Here is a 7815-nt window from a genome sequence, read left to right as displayed (position 1 = left end):
TTTCTCTGATAGAAATCTATAGTTGCAGGCCTCTAAACCAAAAGGTGAACACTTTTTATTTTTTAATGACCCAATATTTGTGTATATTGCAAGATGGTCACCACCACAAATGTACCCTTTTATAAGTGCTTTGACCTGGTGTTTTTTTTTTTTTTTTTTCCAGGACGTTTCTGTTTTAGAACCAGTAGTCAGTGAATTTTTCTGGTCATCAGCATTTGAGATAAGGATTTCTTCTGTCCCTGTATAGATCTGCTGCTCAATAACTGCAATAATTTAGTACTCCTGCATACTTTATGTGATATATATATAATGTATTTCAATTATAAAATGGTTTAAAATTTGAGGGCTAAATGTGAACCTAAGGTTTCATTATTAAAAGATAATATAATACATTAGCAATATTTTAGATCACTTAAAGCAGTTGTTTTATAAAAACTTGTCTGTATTTTATTTAGAACTTAACTTAGATAGCAGTAATTTCCCTGGAGTGAAACTACGGTCCAAAAATGTCCCTCCATTCTTACAGAAGCCGAGAAGGATCTGTATCTAGTCGCTCAGGAGAGTGCAGTCCCGTTCCTATGGGTTCATTTCCATGAAGAGGGTTTGTAAATGGAAGCAGAGAAAATACCGGTTATTTAGAAGAACTTGAAAAAGAGAGGTAACATTTCTTCATTAAGTAGTAAACTTTTATGCTCCAATTTTTGCTAGATTTTGTCGTTTTGTGGCAATACAGAATAGGAGTTATGAAGCGTGTGTTGGAGGATCACAAGCAGCACTTAGAGAGCATTTTCCATTCATTGTCTCAGAGTGATGAATTACTGGGCGTCCTTACCTTACACCTGAAAACGTGAAGGAGGCAGCTTCTTGGGACTCCAGTGCTCAGATGCTCTGTACAGTGAATAATGTACGAATAGTATGCATAATCACAGTGGCTAAAATATGTAATGCGTTTTGATTGACTTTTTGGTTATCTTTTCAAATGAATTAAATGACTACCAGATTCAGTATAAGGTGACTGGTTTCCATTATTAAAGACCTATTTCAAGGAGTCACAAATGAAGCAGTTTATCAGTTTTGGTTTCTTAAAAAAATGTTGCCTGATAGAGAATCAGTTCTCCTTTCTAAGAGCTAGTGTGTTAATTCTTTTCTTCTTGAAGTTAAAATCATCACACTACAAGTATCAGAATATATAGTTACCAAGCACTTGGTCAAGTATTTTTGTACGTCCTATGAGATTATAAATTCCTTTTGCATGATTAATACCATATTATATTGATATTCCTAAAAGTTCTATTAGACTTTCAAGAAATACTCAAATGTATAAATGTTAATTTGCATAAATGTCCAAATGTATAAATTCTCTGGGATCTTGGTCAAGTCTTTAAATTTTTGTGTCATTTCCTTCTGTAAAATAGGAATATGGTTCTACCTTGTGGAGTTATGAACAATGGATATTAACATATGGAAAATACCCAGCATATCTCATTGAGAGTCAAAAGACCTTTTACTACTTTCTCTCTGGTTTTAGATGTGTACATCTCTAAAAATAACAATAATCATGGGCCAGAAATAGTGTTAAGCTTTCTTTAATCTCTTGAGTTTCAGTGAATCTCTGTTTCATATCTTGAACCAGGACTCTTTCTGAGAGTCTAGGAAACAGTGTCCTGAAAAACCAGAAGCTAATTGGAGTGTACATTCTTCCATCGCTTTGTCCCCTTTGAACTCTGTCAAGAGGCATGTGAGCATGCCAGTTTTCCTAAGAACTTACTTTGCTTTATGTGATAAAGGCCTAATTTTATTCACAAAGAGTGTGTGTGTATGTAGTTGTCAATACCCTGTGTCCTCCTGGCTCCCACTGTTGTTTGAAGGTAGATTTAGCCCTTGTTTATGGGACAAAATCTGTGTTTTGCTCTTGTACTTGAATGATAGTTTGGCTAGGTCTAGGCTCAAACTCATTTTCCTTCTTTATAATCAGTGTCACTGATGAGAAATTGCATATCAGTCTTAATTCACGTTCCTTTGCAGGAAGTCATTTTTCTGAAGTTTTTAGAGTACCTTGATATGTGTTTTCTTGATTCATCATACTGGATACTACTCACTGTGCCCTTTTGATCTGGAAATTTATTTTCTTCAACTTTTGAAAATTCTGTTATTTCTTTGATGATTTTACCCCCTCTGTTTTTCTGTTCTTTCTTTCTAGACATCCCTTAAGTCAGAGAACTATCTCTGTATCTTTTTTTCCTTGTTCTCTGTATTACCTATAGACACAGTAAGTTTAAGTGACGTAAGTGTTAGAAAACACTCAAGCCAGAACTCAAGCCCAGATGCATACCCTTTTTTTTTTTCTTAATTTATTTTTGTTTTTGACTGTGTTGGGTATTCCTTGCTGCACAGGTGCTTTCTCTAGTTGCAGAGAATGGGGTCTTGTTCTGCCACACGGGCTCTAGGGAGCACAGGCTTCAGTGGTTGTGACGCGTGGGCTTAGTTACCCTCTGGGCATGTGGGATCTTCCAGGACCAGGGGTCAGACCTGAGTCCCTGCGCTGGCAGGAGGATTCTTAACCGCTCTGCAGCCAGGGAAGCTCCATGACCTTTTTGAACCTCAGTTTTCCAGTTAAAAGATGTTGTGAGGATGAAATTAGATATTTTTTAAAAACTCCTTAGTACTCTTGTCTGATACACCCAAATAGTTATTGTCACATTAGCCAGTAATACTTTTTAACAAATATTTAAATGCCTGATACATGTGCCATGTTCTTCTAGATGATCCTGAGTTAGCTAGAGGACTAAGAAGACATGAAATTTATGTCAGATGAGTTTATTTATCTTCCTTGGTTCTTGTCTCATTGCAGCAAAAATTTGGAGCAATGGACCAAAAGGTATAGAACATCAGGCAAGTTACAGCTCAGTTCAGCTCAAGCGGACAGACCTTTTATTAGTAAGATACTCCCAAAGGAGCCCTCCTCATCTTCCCTGTGGATCCCTCTTGGTCCTCTTTTATGTGTCCAGTCTCCTCCTTTTGGACATGCCTGGTGCAGAGTAGGGCTTGTACCCGCCACCAATCAATGAGAGGAATGCAAATGGTCAAACATTCAAGGCCGATTGACAGTTTCAAGTTATATAACAGCAGGCTGTGTTGTTTATGCCTTCCCATGTGTCTTCGCCTAATGCCATCTTATAATTAGATGTAGAATATTCATGAGCCCTTAATGGTCCCCTAACTGCCTAAAGTTACTTGGAGAAGTCCCTATGGTGGTTTTCTGTCCACTGTGTGCCCAGGGCCCATGTGTTGAAAAGTCTCTGTGGTTATTTTGTAGCATCTGTGAGCTCTCATGGGTGTGTCTGGGATGGAGGTCAGAGATCAGTTTGCATCCCTTTCAGCCAGGCCTCCCCTTGTTTATGTCTAACTTCCTAGCTAACATTTACATTTTAAAGAAGACTGTTGACAGTCACTAAATACGCCTTCAATATGCTAAACAACAAAGACCCACCAGCTTCTGAGTCTGTGCCTTGTTTCAGTTTTGAGCCTTAAATACAGTGATTTGAGTTATAAGATCAGTTCCTATCAGTTAGCCACTTGTTACCATGTTGGCTCTTGACTTTGGCTTCCCAAGAGTATTTTGCCAGAGTTCAGTCTTAAAACTTGATAGCAACAACTTGGCCCTATTCTCCTTAACGTTTTTCTCACTCCAGTACCATCACTAAAATTATTCATTTGAGCACTTTTAGCACCAGATCTTGATTAAATAGGCCAATTTATTGAAGATTAATCAGAAGAAATAGCATCTCCCTCTGTCCCTTGTTCCCTTGCCTTGGTCCTGGTGGGTCCTGCAGGTGCTCACCAGGGATCATTAAAAAAATAGGATCAGATCTCATGTTTTTGCTAGTGGTAATACCCAGCCTGTGGAAGGGGTTCAGGGTTTCTGCACTGCTTTCTCCTGCTCCTGTTGTCAAAAATGGAAGGGAGAGGGCAGCTTCTCATTGGTCAGCACCTCTGCCCCAGGTTGGCACATCGTAACCAGGAGCTGGCTTCTTCCCATGAATTCCCCCACTACTGAGGTTGCCGCAGCAAAAAGTGAAGGCTTATTCTTATTTTTTAAGTTGCTTCTCAGTAAAGAATGGAAAGTTTAGCAAGAGTAGAACCTTCCACATACATGCATACTTATTCATCAAGAAAATACAATCAAATAGAATTTTAAAGTATTAATAACAGAGTCAGAGTGGGGAATGACTCGGTAAGAGTGAAGCCCAGAAGCTGTAATAAAAAATATCCTCATATTCAAGTGAGTCACTGAGAAAATATATTTATAACTGACAGAGTACTATCATTCTTAATACAGAAGAGGTCCTATAAATAAGAAAAAGTCACAGAAAAGGAAATAAAAATGGGTTTTAAACTTGGAAAAATGCTTACACTTACCTATACTAAAAGAAATCAAATTAAAACCATAGTGAAAAAAAAAAACAACAACAAACAAACCCATAGTGATAGGGAATTCCCTTTTGGTCCAGTGGTTAGGACTCCGCACTTCTAATGCCATGAGCTGGGGTTCCATCCATGGTCTGGAAACTAAGATCCCACAAGCTGTGCAGTGTGGCTGAAAACAAGGAAGTCCATAATGATATACCATTTTTTAAACCCTAGAAATGTAAAAGAATCTAAAAGGTTTGATGAAGCATTTATATTGTCAAAGGTGGCAGAAGCATAAATTGGTACAATATCTAGTAAGGACAGTAAGTTAAAAGTTTACATATCCTAGGAATTTGTCATCTACACATGCTTGCATATTTGTACAATGAAGTTATATATAAGTATATTCAATGAAGCACTGTTTATAATAGCAAAAGATTAGAAAGACCCTAAATGCCCTCTAACATAGAACCAGTTATTATTTATTCTTTTATGGATTCATAAATATCTTTGCAGCTAGCAAAAAACCACATAGGACCTTTTTATATTCTGGTACAAGAATGATCTCCAAGATAGACTTTTAAGTGGTAAAAAGTTGTAAGACAGCACAGATAATAATATGCTATTATTTATGTTTTAAAATGTACATGTACATATGTACACATATATTCTTTCATTTTTATAGAATGTCTCTGGAAATAAATATAAGAGAATAATAGTGGTCGCTTAGGGAAGGAGTCACAAAAAAGGACATAGATCATATACTTCTTGTACCTACTGATTTTTTCCTCTTAACCCTTTATTTTGCATTTATGTTTATATTGATCAGATACGGAGTATTGATATAGAATATTGATATAGGTTGTTATTGAGGACATCATCGATTGGGTTGTCAGAAATTATGTAACAAGTTCATCTTCAGATTCCAAGCCTAAGAAAATGTCTCTCTCCCTCAGAACAACCTCCTGTTACCACACAGTGATAATATATTTCTTATTTTGACTAATAAGAAGCTGAAAGCTACGTGCAATAGTTCCCTATACTCTAAATTTATTTTTTGCATAATTACTGCTTTTCTTTGCTCCTTTATTATACTTTTTATTCTTATATTTGAGTTTTATTAAATCTATACTTTTAACTGTATACCAACATCAAATTCGTAGACTCTAAATGTGAAGAAAGCATTTGGTTGAAATGTAAATATTCTAGGAAGAATGGTTGCCATCTTATTTAGCTGAAAAAGTTTAAAACTTTTAATATTCAAATTTTAATGACTGTAATCTAAGTCCCACCTTCAGAAATCTAAAATTAGTCAAATTCTCACTTATTTATTATATTACTTTAAATAGAAAACATTACAGTTATAGCTTATGAGAGTTGCTGTTATGTGCTCCATATTAGCATTGTGTAAACTTAACTTTTTTTTGAAAAACAGATCATTGCTTCTTGCTGACCTTGACAAAGAAGAAAAGGAAAAAGACTGGTATTATGCTCAACTTCAGAATCTCACTAAAAGAACAGATAGCCTTCCTTTAACTGAAAATGTAAGTAACTTGACAAAATAACTTATTTTTATATCTGAAAGTGTATATAAGTTTATAACTATATAGTTATTTGTAAACTGTAATATGTTTTATCCAACTTCAACATAAATATATAGTCAATGAATTTTGTATGTAGAGATGATAAAACTAAAAGATTCAGGATTCAACTAGGTGTTTTATTATTTGACGTGTTGAATTACCAAAGATACTCTGTAGAAATGTTTACTACCATCTGTCTGTTTTTTGAACTATATTACAGGACTTGTGCCAGATGGTTTTTGCAGTGAAAGTATCTTTGAGATAACCTGAGTCCTATTCTAGTTATTGTAAATGACAGTAGCTGTTGGCACAGATGTTAGAGCTTTTTGCAAGCACTAAAAGTTGTTTGTTTTGCTAATATAACTATGTAAAAAATAACTTAATTCTGTCAGCCTCTCCCTCCCCACCCAAGCTCTCCAAGTCAACTGTTCTATTCATGGGGTGACACGTATAAGAACATTTCTGAAATACATTAATAATTTTAAATAAGACTTTATTTTAACTGTTACCCATAAATTTTAAAACAATTTTTTAGAAATAGGCCAGTTAAAATTAATCTTCAACTCTTAGCTTAGATTTTTCATTTTCTAATAGTTTTGAGAGGACATTATAAAAGAAGAAGTGACAATGAAGGAAAAACCTTTTCCAGAACACGCAGTTAATCACATTCCTGCGTGGGTGGGCATTGTCTGGCGGGAGCTAGAACTAGAAACTTCAGTGGTCAGCCTCCTGAGCACAAACTTATCCAGGTTGTGAGAGGGAAAGAATCTCCCTTCCTGACAATGTCGTTAACATCATTTTGGGAGCTAAGGAGACACCACAAGTGAAAGAACAGTTCATAGAGAGTGTGGACGTATGAGGATTAGGAACTCAGTAGGGTTTGAAGGGATCGTTGCTCTTAATATTAAAGCACTGTTTTGCTTAACATTCACTTTGGTAATTAAAATGTACAGTATTTAGAGTCTAGCTGTCTGCATGCAGTTGTGTATGAAACAGTTCAAGAGCAATTGGTTAATACCTGAAACAAAGATCAGTTGTCAGCTCATTCCCATATTAATTTACCAAATAGTCAGTCACATTTATTTAAGAGGATATGTAAGACATTATAGACCATTAGGCAACATTAGCAAATGTAAATTGCTTATATTTCATAAATATTTTTAAATTCACAAAATTTTTATTTTATATTGGGAAGGCAGGTTAAGAATGCTTTCATATAGAAATACTTATCAGGTTACCAGGCATTGCTTAAAACATCAAATATAAACCACGTTATTGTAATATAATGTGTCATCTTCAACCTTTTGCGCAAGGGATTTTTGGAAGTGGAGGACAAATAAGTGTAGTTATAACATGACTCACAGCATGGAGACTATTTCAACTGTGTTGCAACACATAATGTGGATATGCCTATAGGAACGCATCCTGCATATGTCGTCTGTATATTGCAAGGGGAAAGGGTGAAAGCTTCTCTAACTTAACCTGACAACACATTTTGGGATTCTTAGGCCTACAGAATGCTATTCTGAGTCAGACACATACACATGCAGCTTTTGTCTGTCTGTGTGTGTGTGTGTGTGTGTGTGTGTGTGTGTGTGTGTATGTAGGATCTTAGTTTCTGATCAGGGATCAGACCTTCACCCTTGACAGTGAGTGTGTGGAGTCCTAACCCCTGGACCTCCAGGGAATTGCCCACATGCAGCTTTTTATTGGACTTACAGAGCATGAAGAATCTACAGCACTTCCTTATTCCCTTCGTGGTCTGTTATAACTGTCACTCATTATTTTGTCCAGCTGTTCTTTTAGCCTTGGAGCATGTCTT

The sequence above is a fragment of the Muntiacus reevesi genome, unplaced genomic scaffold (assembly GCF_963930625.1).
Source record: "Muntiacus reevesi unplaced genomic scaffold, mMunRee1.1 SCAFFOLD_33, whole genome shotgun sequence".
Classification (NCBI taxonomy): domain Eukaryota; kingdom Metazoa; phylum Chordata; class Mammalia; order Artiodactyla; family Cervidae; genus Muntiacus; species Muntiacus reevesi.
The sequence above is the reverse complement of the archived record's forward strand: the minus strand, read 5'-3'. Positions refer to the sequence as shown.